The sequence below is a fragment of the Triticum aestivum genome, chromosome 3A, assembly GCF_018294505.1.
Source record: "Triticum aestivum cultivar Chinese Spring chromosome 3A, IWGSC CS RefSeq v2.1, whole genome shotgun sequence".
NCBI classification, from domain to species: domain Eukaryota; kingdom Viridiplantae; phylum Streptophyta; class Magnoliopsida; order Poales; family Poaceae; genus Triticum; species Triticum aestivum.
The window spans coordinates 228061889-228075294 of record NC_057800.1 but is presented as its reverse complement, the minus strand read 5'-3'; positions in this window follow the sequence as shown (position 1 = coordinate 228075294).

The window sequence follows — 13406 nt, the reverse complement described above, 5'->3', positions numbered from 1 at the left end:
CTCCGTCGAATGCACTTCGCCAAACCACAACGTTTGAGATATCATCGACGTCACCGCAATGGGGAAGGAAGTCAAATATAGTTACTACCTCCATTTTTTTGTACACAAGGCCAATATATCAAAATTACAATTTGCAAAAGGCCACTAACACTAATCGAGGCAAAATTGATGGGGTTTGCCTCGTACTAGCAACCAACGACATTAATATCCCCTTCATGCATGCGGAAGTGAGAAGGTTGGTTTGCTTGGCGTTGCATTAATCAAGCGATGAGGAGTGAGATGGTTAGCTCTTTGGGCTTTGGAGAAAAAAATACGCATTAATTGACACATGAAACGAGGATTTGTATCGATTAATCCCGCGAAGGAAAACCCCGCCTTTCTTTTTTAACACTAGTACTCCTAGTATGTAGTACTACGTACTTATCCTATTTGGGTCTAGGCCTTGCATTGTCATACTTCGCCACACATTTTTGCCAAGCTTGCCTAAAATTTTGAAAATGAAAAGGAGGTACACTTGCGCACGGCTGTCGCGGTCGCACCGCACCCTCACATGGTCGCTCCGGCACGCCGCAGTCGCACCGCACCCTCACATGCACAGTCGCTCCTGCATGCCGCAAACCCAACTTAGGGAACGCACCCTCACTGACACGTGCTATCGCATGTGAACAAACCAAACTCAGCCATCCTACCACTGACACATAATTTTCGTTCATAGAGTATGTTTATTCAACCGCATGTTGGGGAGTATCCGTACGGCCCGTGCGGTGGTCTGTTGGGGAAGAAGAACAGGTGAGGAAGAAGGGTTAGGAGACGTAGGATATTGATGTCTACTACACAACTTTCTTCTTGTAGACGTTGTTGGGCCTCCAACTGCAGAGGTTTGTAGGACAGTAGCAAATTTCCCTCAAGTGGATGACCTAAGGTTTATCAATCTGTAGGAGCCGTAGGATGAAGATGGTCTCTCTCAAGCAACCCTGCAACCAAATAACAAAGAGTCTCTTGTGTCCCTAACACACCCAATACAATGGTAAATTGTATAGGTACACTAGTTCGGCGTAGAGATGGTGATACAAGTGGTATATGGATGGTAGATAAAGGTTTTTGTAATCTGAAAATATAAAAACAGCAAGGTAACTAATGATAAAAGTGAGCACAAACAGTATTGCAATGCGTTGAAACAAGGCCTAGGGTTCATACTTTCACTAGTGCAAGTCCTCTCAACAATAATAACATAATTGGATCACATAACTATCCCTCAACATGCAACAAAGAGTCACTCCAAAGTCACTAATAGCGGAGAACAAACGAAGAGATTATGGTAGGGTACAAAACCACATCAAAGTTATTCTTTCCAATCAATCCATTGGGCTATTCCTATAAGTGTCACAAACAGCCCTAGAGTTCGTACTAGAATAACACCTTAAGATACAAATCAACCAAAACCCTAATGTCACCTAGATACTCCAATGTCACCTCAAGTATCTGTGGGTATGATTATACGATATGCATCACACAATCTCAAATTCATCTATTCAACCAACACATAGAACCTCAAAGAGTGCCCCAAAGTTCCTACTAGAGAATCACGACGAAAACGTGTGCCAACCCCTATGCATAGGTTCATGGGCGGAACCCGCAAGTTGATCACCAAAACATACATAAAGTGAATCACGTGATATCCCATTGTCACCACAGATACGCACGGCAAGACATACATCAAGTGTTCTCAAATCTTTAAAGACTCAATCCGATAAGATAACTTCAAAGGGGAAACTCAATCCATTACAAGAGAGTATAGGGGGATAAACATCATAAGATCCAACTATAATAGCAAAGCTCGCGATACATCAAGATCGTGCCAAATCAAGAACATGAGAGAGAGAGAGATCAAACACATAGCTACTGATACATACCCTCAGCCCCGATGGAGAACTACTCCCTCCTCGTCATGGAGAGCATCGGGATGATGAAGATGGCCACCGGAGAGGGATTCCCCCTCCGGCAGGGTGCCGGAACGGGTCTAGATTGGCTTTCGGTGGCTATGGAGGCTTCTGGCGGCGGAACTCCCGATCTATTGTGCTCACCGATCATTTTAGGGTATATGGGTATATATAGGAGGAAGAAGTACGTCAGGGGAGCCACGAGGGGCCCAAGAGGGTGGAGGGCGCGCCCAGGGGGTGGGCGCCCCCCCTACCTCATGGCTTCCTTGAAGCTTCCTTGACGTGGACTCCAAGTCTCCCGAGTTGCTTTCCTTCCAAAAAATAACTTCCGTGAAGTTTCAGGTCAATTGGACTCCGTTTGATTTTCCTTTTCTGTGATACTCTAAAACAAGGAAAAAACAGAAACTGGCACTGGGCTCTGGGTTAATAGGTTAGTCCCAAAAATCATATAAAATAACACATAAATGCATATAAAACATCCAAGGTTCATAATATAATAGCATGGAACAATCAAAAATTATAGATACGTTGGAGACGTATCAGATATTCATCCAACCGCCTGAAATGGTAGACTGACCCAAGTTAGGCGACTTTCATAATAATATATGTTTTTACTACACAGCAAAAGATCCATAAAAACAATAACATAAAGAAAAACTATCACTGCTCGTGGAACGAGACAGCCTCGTTGTCTTTGGCTGCCGGCGGGAACCAGCCGTAGCTGCCGATGTGTGTCTCCGCACCGTGGTTGTCCTCGGCCTCTAGCTACTCGTTCACGCGGAGCATGCGGGTGCTCTGCATGGACGAGAGCACTGCCTGGTTCAAGTCGAGGACGTCCGGTTCCGCCTGCAGGAGGGCCTCGATGGCAGCGGCATCTGCGCGCTCCACGTCGAGTCGAGCCTCCGCTACCCGGTTCAAGTCCAGGATGTCCGGTTCCGCCTGCAGGAGGGCCTCGATGATAGCGGCATCTGCGTGCTCCGTGTCGAGTTGAGCCTCTGTCGCCCGGTTCAAGTCTAGGACGTCTGGTTCCGCCTGCAGGAGGACCTCGATGGAAGTGGCATCCGCGCGCTCCGCCTCAAGTTGAGCCTCCGCCGCCCGGTTCACATCCATGACATCCGGTTCTGCCTGTAGGAGAGCCTCGATGGCAGCTGCATGCGCGCGCTCCGTGTTGAGTTGAGCCTCTGCCTCCCGGTCCTCCTTTAGTATCGCCAGGTTGAACCACTGCTCCGCCTGCACCATGGGGGACTCGAACAACGGCACGAAGTCGACGTCCATTGTCTCATACCCATCGGGGGCCTTCTGCGCCGCGACCTTCGCCATGAACATTGGATCGGCTTCCTCCTCCTCATAGCTTGGCTCCAGAGAACTCGGGGATTGGCCCACCGCAAATCGAGCTTGGGAAGGAGGTCTCTAGCGCCGACCGCCGCCGCGATTTCTCCGCGGCGCTCCGGCGTCAGCATCTTGTAGTACGTGATCTTGCGGCACACCATGGCTTTTCGGCGAACTAGGGGACACTTGATGCGGGCTAGGGGATCGAAAGGTGGGGGAAGGGGCTGGAGATTAGGTGTGGTTTTAGGGCAGTGGCTGGCGTAGGCCGAGCAGCGAAGGTTCTGGTGTGAATAGTGGTTCCGGTGACGACCGGTCAATCGGTTTTGACTATACATCGCTCTTGTCGCGTTCGCGTTGCAGCCCAGCACGCTGGACCCTCCACGTCGCTCACCGAATGGAACGCGCTTCGTCTTGCATTTTTGCTCACTTGTGGGACCGCAGTTGAGAGCCTACCGACGCCCCCCTCCCCCGCCCACGTCATTTTATGCGGAGTAAATAAAAACAGAGGGAGTATACTACGGATGAGGATCCCCTAATGTGGCCGAACCCATTGAGTAACTAACATGCGGGGCCTAGCAAGCATGGGGTCCGCCAGTAAGTGACCGAAAGGGAGGGTAAGGCAGGGATACGTATGTGAATGGAGCTTCCAATGATATAATTTTCACATTATAAATCTCATGTACTATTAATCTTGTCAATAGTCAAATGCGATTTTGAAAAACGCATTAGAGCATGGTTAATAATATAGCCAGTCGATGGCTATAAGGAACTGCCATGTCATCTATAGCCATCATCTATTATATGCACTCATACAGTAGTGTGGGCTATAAGGTTGGCTATTTCCCGCAAAAAAATTATAAGGTTGGCTATTGTATTAGTACTTTTTTCCATCTCCTCTCCATCTCTTTTTTCATATTTATTGTACGTATTTAACGAGGAATGCGTATATAGCTAGGCTCTTGCATGAGAGCTCACCCCCCTTACTTTTTCACATCTCTCCTCCACATAGGCCCTATATAAATGGAAGGAGGGGGTACAACTATGAGCACTGCATACTCTAGTACATATGTTGCCAATACTCCACTAGTACTATTGGACAGGGAGCTTAAAAAAAGTTACTATTGGACTGGCTATACGTGGCGAAATCCTAGTAGGAAGAGTAGGAGCGAGAACAAGCACATTCACGTGGTTGAAAACAGATTGGAAACCATCTCGAGTACAAATCTAGGAGTATGTACGAATCTAACAATATTGATTGGGCGTTGTTGAATGTCGATACTTTTTTTGTCAAAGTAGAGATACTTTGACTACACATAAAACTTATATGTAAACTAGAAAGGATAGGAGGGAGTATATTGTACGTTCAAAAACGAAGCGAACATTGAATACCCTTTATATATGATTTGCGAATGCTATGATCACCGGTTCAAAATTTTGAATCCGCCTTAGGTATCACACATGCCCCCAGTCGTTCTCTCTCGATTTCATCTGGGGGTCTGGAGATCGATTGAAAGAGGACTAGGGTGGGTAAAATACGTTCGTTTCGCTTATGAACATACAATATACTCCCTCTGATCCCCACAGACCCCCCCCCCCCGCGGGTCATTTCTATCATAGAAACAGACCAAACCTTTATCTCCTTGGATGACACGCAATTGATCTTTGAACATCAATCGATCTCGTCAACTTGTGTCGGGGCATGAACCGAATGGGATGTCAAAACTAAGATGCGAAACGACACGTAGTGGAGGCAAAGTGAAACTTCAAACGAACCGTTTGTTTGTATGCATGTCGGACAAATTACAAATAAACATTGGAAATTCAAGCATGGTCTAGCCCACATGCGAATGATACTCGGCGGAATGTTCAAACGAGGCATGCGGGAGGATGGACTCGACCGGAGGGCGACATGATCGATGGAGAAGAGGGTTGGAGAGGAATGAGAAATAAGCAAACGCCACATGATTACACTTGAACGGCTCAAATAAACAATAAGTTGTCTCGCTTGGCCTACATAGTGAAAGGCCTAATGCGCAACGCAGAGCACTGACACTCGAATATGGCCGAGAAAACAGGGAAACCGACATGTGGGGCACACCTGTCGGGACAATGTAGCGCAAACTAGTCCAATGGAGGAGCTGGCCCACGACCTCCTCGCCACTGGCAACCGTTCATGTGGGTCGTGGGGGACAACAACGTGGCGCAGCTCCAACACCGCCTCTGGAAAAGATGACCACGGTGAGCGACACACTCATCGTCGCTAGATACGGTCGGTTTCAGTGTGCCGAGGGTGGCGTTAGTGTTGTGGCACGACCAATAGTATGTTTGGTTTGTGCCCAAGGTTGCCCCAACAAATCATTGGGTAGCCAAAATTTTGGTTGCCCATGATTTGGCCGACATTTACAAGAAAAATGAACTAGAGTTGGCTAGAGTTCATTGGCATGCCAAAAAAATGGCAACCATCCATTTTTGGGTCATGACCAAAACCTCAAAAAAATGGCAACCATCCAAACAAAGACCAATCTTTGGGTCATGACCAAAATTTTGGTAAGGTGCACTTTGGCCACAATCCAAACACACCCCAACACCCGGCTCGTCGAGGATGCACGGGGCGCCGGGACGCGTCCGCGGAGTGGTGTAGCGCGTCCAACTGCATCCTCAGGACCTGAGACCATGCCAGGCCGTCTTGCTTTTTCCATGACATGCGTTGATCGCATGTGAGCAAAGGGCATCTCCAACATTGCCACGACCGCAGCTGACTACCCTGGCACATCAAAAACCCCGTTCCCAGCCGGCGCCAGCTGCCCGCACTCATGCCGTCCGTCCGTATGCCATCGTTAAGAGGCTCGGTGCCCGAGGAACCAACTCCGGCGACTTAATGACGCACCAGGACGCTTGGCCTCACCGGAATGCACTACTTAAAGCGGCAACGCATAGCTAACCTCCACACCATAGCGCATCGTCCTCCTACCTGGCACCACATCCGCCATGACTGCAAGCGCGAACGCTCTGTGGGAGAGCTTGTCTTTAGGGATGGAGCTCAAGGTCGCCACCCTCGATCAAGTCGCCGCCCTCGCTCAAGTCGCCGCACAAATGGTGGCCACGCTGGCGGCCAACGACGGGAGCACTGTCAGCCACGCGTCCTACTTGCCGCCGTCCAACGTCTGGCACCTCTGAGGTCGGGGACTCCTCTGAGGATGAGTAGGGCATGGGAGGTGGCAGGGCATGGTGTGCCAACTGGCCGGTCTGTCTCCCGTGTTCTACTTTTCCTCGCCGGAGACCGCACCTTCACTTCACAGGTCTTGAACCCCGCACATGGAGATCGCAGATGGAGGACGTCGGTCGCCGCCGTAGAATAGGTTTAGGGTCGGGTTTCTTTTATTTTTCTGTCCTATAAAAGTTCAAATGTAATGAAAATCTGCCGTGTTTGCATTAATCTCGGCCGGTGTATATGAACTTTCACAATAATATAGTATATTGTAGGAGTACTGGCAAGATGCCCGTGCGTTGCACGGAAGATCAAGATCTTGTGGGAGAAAAGGATGAACGAGGTAAGGCCTTATCTGCAAATGCACATTCACGCATTTCACATTTTTCTACATCTACGGGAACCTACGAAAGGGTTAACGTAAATTGCCTCTCTCTCTCTCCTCCCCTGATTTTCATGGTGGTGGGCCCCTCGCTTCCCCCAGTCTACAATCAACAACTCACACGTTTCACATTATGTTAATTACGTAACTAGGACTATGTAGGTGTACTATTACTCATCCTAAAAAACCCAACTAAGCCAACCTCCCAGCATATCGCGCGGGAAAAGACCCGGTCGTGCCGTTTTATTCGGGATTACCGGATTACTAGTAGTAGTATCAATGGATGGAGCGAAGCAACAAGTTTTTTTAGGGGGCGAAGCACCTAGTTTAAAAGGAAAAAGGCGGTACACTCACAACACCCCTGTCGCAGTCGCATTGCACCCCACACACGTTCGGTCCTGCACACGGCTCACGCAAACGGAACGCGCTTGGGCTTGCCTCTTCACTGACACGTGGGACTGCACTTGGAGAAACCGACCATGCGCCAAACTCCCCCCGCCCACTGCGCGAAAATCCTCCCCCCCACCCAAAAATTCCCCCCAAATCCTAGATTCAACCGCCCATCGGCCAACTAACCAATAATATTCCCTAAACCCCCCTCCCCCCCGTCCCCCTCCACTCCATTCGCTCCGCCAAAGCTGCCCTCCCCGCCACGCCGATACGTCGGCGCCGCGGTTCGTCGAGGGGAAGCACATCGATCCTCTCACTCCCACAGTACACTCTCGTAGAATGCCGTCCTCTAGTCGTGCCGCCACCGTTGGCGACATTCTTGTGAAGGCGCACGGCGGTCAGCACCGCCACCGCTGGCGACGTTCGTGTGGAGACGCACGGCGGTCAGCTTCTCCCATGGTACGCGCATTCTAGACTGAGGCCCCGTGCATGTCGGTGTAGCGCTGAATGTTAGCTGATAGACGTTGTTAATCTCACTGTTTGCCGAAGTAGTTTACAGTCAATATGCTCTGCTTAAGAAGCTTCCTTGCCCTATTCTACACTCAATCTGCTTAGCTGAGATGGCATGCCAAGGCCGATTAGTTGCTAAAATATCCTGCCATATATTTATTGTGACGTAGATTGCCATGGTCTAGTAGCCAATCTGTTAGGTGAAATAGCTCTACACCGTTTTATACTCGATTTTTGTTGTTGCGATGGCCTTCGATAGTTAGATGGTTGTGTACTCAGCCTCATTGACTGCTGAAACAGCTTGCCATAATTTAGCACTCAAATCTGGTTGCTGAATTAGCTTTACGTATATTTTGTTACTTAGATCTGCTCGTCCAAATATCTTGCCATAGCTTTAGACATCGACCTAGGTATTTTCTTCTGGACTTCATAAAAAAGCATATATGTTTTCCTGTAATATCTAGTAGAAGAACTAATTTGTATGTCTAACAGATGGACAGGACTTGGATAACTTCTGCACGAAGATTATCCGCTGCATATGTCGAGGGGGTTGAAAACTTCATGAACTTTAGCAGAGCTTAGTGCGGTGGTCCGAAATCAGATGTGCTCTGCCCGTGTAGCAGTTGTATGAATTCAGTTACAAGACCCCAGTCAATTGTGCAAAATCATCTACACTTGTATGGGATGTCGGTCACATATACTAGGTGGGTTCATCATGGTGAAGCTGTGAACATCAATGTTATTGACTATGTGGAAGCGGCAGATCACCATCTTGATCTGCCTGATGCTCAGGTGGAAGAGGAGGAGGAGGTGGTGGTGGCAGAGCCAGTGAGTTTGATCAACATTGAAACACTGCTACGAAATGCTCGTGCATTCCGTGAACTTTCACCTGCAGAAGAAAAACGGTGGGCCCGCATGTTGGAACAATGCAACGTGGCTATCACCCCAGGAAATAAGTTGTCAGTATTCTCAGCTATGGTCACCTTTCTTCAGGTGAAGACATCTGAGCGAATGACCAACAAATCATTCGATGCGATGTTGGCTGCTTTCCGCAAAGCTTTCACAGATGCATCTGAGTTGCCACACACCTACAGTAAAATGAAGAATTTCCTTCATGCAGTTGGAATTGGATATGATATGATCCATGTTTGTAAGAATAATTGTGTTCTGTTTCGGAAGGATTATGCCAACTTAAGTGAATGCCCAAAATGCAAATCATCAAGATGGAAAGATGGCGATGTTGTGAAGAGGATTCCTCATAATGTTCTGAGACATTTTCCAATTACACCAAGATTGCAGAGGTTGTTTCATGATGCTGAAACAAGAGAGGGTGTACTGTGGCATTCTAGGAACCAGGAGTATAGAGATCAGAATGTAATGAGCCATCCATCACATGGTAGTGAGTGGAAAAGCTTCAATCAGAAGCACGAAAAGTTTGCTGCTGACCCGAAAAACATTAGACTTGGCTTAGCTTCAGATGGATTTAACCCATTTGGCCACCAGAGCGCCACATATAGCATGTGGCCAGTGCTTGTTATCCCTTACAACATGCCTCCAAATGTCTGCACTAAAGAATCAAACTACATGATGGCCTTGCTCATCCCAGGTCCAAAAAGTCCTTGAAAGGATTTTGATTTGTTCATGGAGCCTCTTGTGGAGGAACTTCAACAGCTATGGAGGGGTGTTCTCACTCGAGACCTATATAGCAGCCCACCAGCTGATTTCTTTCTGTGTGCTATTAGAATTTGGTGCATCCATGATTATCCGGCTTTGGGCACTATGTCAGGGCGAATGGCACATGGTTACAATGCATGTGTTCGCTGTGACAGGAATCTGCTGTCATACGCAATACTTAGCAAGATCTGTTACATTGGACACCACCATTTCCTTGCCAAGGACAAGCCGCATCCTAGAAAATACCGAAGACATGTGTTCAATGCAAAGCATGAAAACTGTGATGCGCCAAAGAGGCTCACCGCCGATGAGTTTCAAGTGGAATTAGAGAAGGTCAGGCATATTACACCAGGAAACCATCCTGATAATGGTAGCGAGAAAAGGAAGCATGGCAGGGCAGAAGAGAGATTATTGTTTACCCGTAGGTCCACTTTGTGGGACTTGGAGTATTGGAAAGATTTGGATCTGCGGCATAATATTGATTTGATGCACATCGAGAAAAATATGTGACAGCATGATCGGCACAATTCTTAATATTGAAGGCAAGACGAAAGATACCTTAAAATCTAGGATTGATTTGACACACCTGGGTATCAAACAGGATTTGCATGTGCAAGATGAAGGTAAAGCACGGGATATGGCACCAGTTGTGTATGTCTTGGACAAGGTAAAAAGAAAAGAATTCTGCAAGGTCCTGTCACGTGTGTGATTCCCACATGGATTTGCTTCCAACCCTGAAAGGAGAGTCAGTGCAGATGGAGACAAGGTACAAGGGTTGAAAACTCATGACTACCACGTCCTACTTCAAAGGGTTTTACCTGTTATCCTTAGAGGATTGGGCCGCCCTGACTTATACAGAGCAGTTGCAGAGTTGGGACAATTCTTCAGGGAACTCTGCAGTAGAAATATCAGGATAGATGCTTTGGAGCGTCTTAGAGACAAGATACCAACTATCCTATGCGACCTTGAGAAGATATATCCTCCAGCCTTCTTTGATGTGATGGTGCATTTTGCTGTTCATCTACATGATGAGGCACTACTTAGAGGTCCAGTACAGTATGGCTGGATGTACCCTATTGAAAGGCAGCTAGGCACTTTCAAGGGCTATGTTAGGAATAGAGCTAGACCTGAGGGTTCCATTGCAGAGGCCTACATTACTACAGAAGCATTGACATTTGCTCAAAATACATTGAAACAGTTGATCAGCTTAGCAAAGATGTGGATGAAGACAGTCCCATGCTCAATGTTTTTGATTATTCTGTTCGAGTTACAGGGAAGAGTTGACAAGAGGACAAACCTAAAGATTTGGACAAAATGGTTTGGTATGTGTTGAGTAACTGTCCTGAGATACTACCTTATATCAAGTAAGTGCTAAGTACTGCAGCTTATACATCGTAATCTACTAAACTTGCAGCACATTCTTATATATTTCGATGTTTGACGTGATCACTATGTTGTGCAGCATCTACAAAAAGGAGTTACTGCAGCAAAATCCAAGAAACATTGACAAACTGGTTATGGCAGGATTTGCGAAATGGTTCAAGAGCCATGTAAGGTTCTGAAATGCACTGTCAGTTTTTTTAATATATTGAGTACATAAGATGATCAACTTGTCTATTTTCTAACCATAGGTTAAGAAGATGCGGGAGGATGGGCAGGTAGTTGATGATGACCTTTACTCACTAGCAATGGGTCCTGATACTCGGGTAAGACATTATGAATCTTGCATTGTTGGAGATGTTCGCTACAACACCCTTGCACGAGATGAAGGCAGGAAGACATAAAACAGTGACATCATGAGCACGGATACGTATGACAAAGAGACAACTGAAATGTATGCTAACATAACAGACATTGTTCAGTTGCAGTATATCTCCAGTTTCAAGGATCATCGGTGTGTAGTTCTATTGTGCTGTCGTTGGTATAACGTGTTTTCTAGGATCACAAAACCCAGAGCTGATGATTATTTCAAATCCATCAATGTCAAGGCGGCGTACCAGACCAACGAGCCTTTTATTTTGGCAAATCAAGCAACACAGATATTTTTCTTGGAAGACACATTTGCACGTAGCGATGACTGGAGAGTATTGCAAAGGTTTGAGCAGAGGAATTCGTTTAATGAAGTTGCACAACAAGAAGATGCTTACACTGCTCCTGATGTACAAGATAACACAGATGTTCCTAATATCTTTGAGAACCATCACGTCAATGACGCCGGCGAAAAGATTGCCTGTCGTGATGTGGCCATACAAGAGTTGATCAAGAAGAAGGCAACGTTCGAGGATGTTGAGGACGAAGAAGAAGATGACACCGTGGGAAATTACAATTCAAACTGATACACATGGCGAAGATGTTGACGCTGCTGCTGCGGATGATGATTACATTGCTTTTGTCGTATTTGCCTGTCAGAAGACGTTTTTTATCTACTATGTGAAATTGTGTTTGCTATGACAACTGAAACCAGATGAACATGATGTTTAGTATTTTCCTGTGAGAACATCACTTGTTATTTATGTTGATTTGTGTTTGGTGATTGTATGACGACTAAAACATGATGACATTGTTGTTTAGTTGTACTCCTATTTGGATGGGGAACTTGAATTTGATGACATAGTTTGCTGTTGGGCTGCAATTTGCTCGATGTCTTCAAATGAGAACAAAGCTGACCCGACAGGTCCTCTGCTAATTTATTTATTTATTACCAAAAGGGCCTCTGCTATTTATTTATTTATGAGCAAAAGGGGATACCCCCTGATTTCCGTTAATAGAAATCATTAGATGTTCACAACACTACGCCCAGCCTGCTACACAGGTTTCATTCATTACTAGTTTCAGCAGAGTGCTCATGTCATAACCACTAAATACATCACGAGTGCTACATACACTGCAAATAAAGAGACAATCATCCTATAGAGCACATCGATTTTGCCCATTATCTTCACAAGATCTTTCATCTCCTCATTGTTGTCAAGGCTGTTCAACAGCTGTTGCTTGGCCATGATCAGAGGAACTGCATCTTTAACCTTCTGCTCTGCATCTTCCTCTTCTGCCATTCCTTCAGTTACTTGTCTAACACCCCAACCTGCTGGTATTGGGATTCCTCGGCTAACCAAATAATCAGTGTAGTTGCACTCCCCCACATCAGCAGCTTCCCAGAAATACAAATCACACGAATCTTCCCTTTTCTGCATGAATCAAATTGGAAGATCATTAACCAAACTATTAAGAAATAGCAACTGAAAGTATTATTACCCCATGATTCGGGCATTTGTAGAAGACTCGGTCAGGGTTGAGGATTGTGGTTGAGACGCGATGGATGACTCTACGTGATTTGCAGCAGTGGCACCACACCAACGGCAGTGGGTTGCGATGAGCAACCGGCTGCGGTGCGCATGCTGGCGGGGGTGCGATGAGACCCACAGGCGATGGTACGGGTGGCGACTTGGCGCATATTTGGTTGTTGCCTGCTGAAGAGCAGGTGGAAGAGCAGCCAGCGGACATGGTTGTTGCGGCCCGAGCTTCTGATGCTAGGCAGAGTAAGTAGAGAAGAGGAGAAGCGAATGTTGGATATGTCAGTTTCATTACTTGCAGAGTAGCATAGCACCATATATAGTCATAGTCTAGGTTTGTATTTGAACCAGCTACAGGAGCACGTCTCTCTTTTTTCTAAAACTCAGCAATTTCTCTTTACTGGTACACTAGCTTGTTCTGTACGCCTTCTCAAGTCTTTGATTCCTCCACCTGACATCTGGGACCCACCGGAAGGGCCTCTGTATTTCACGAAAAAATGTGCCCCCCGCTGACAGGTCGGACCCACCAGCTATCCTCGCACGCAAGGAAGTGTCTCCCTATTACGCACAAAAAAATGAATACTCCCCCTTCCAGCTGGAACCCAGCATCATGGGAGGCTGACTTGTGGGCCTACCAAGTTGACGGGGACGGAGGGCTTTGTCAACTTAGTCAATATGAACAA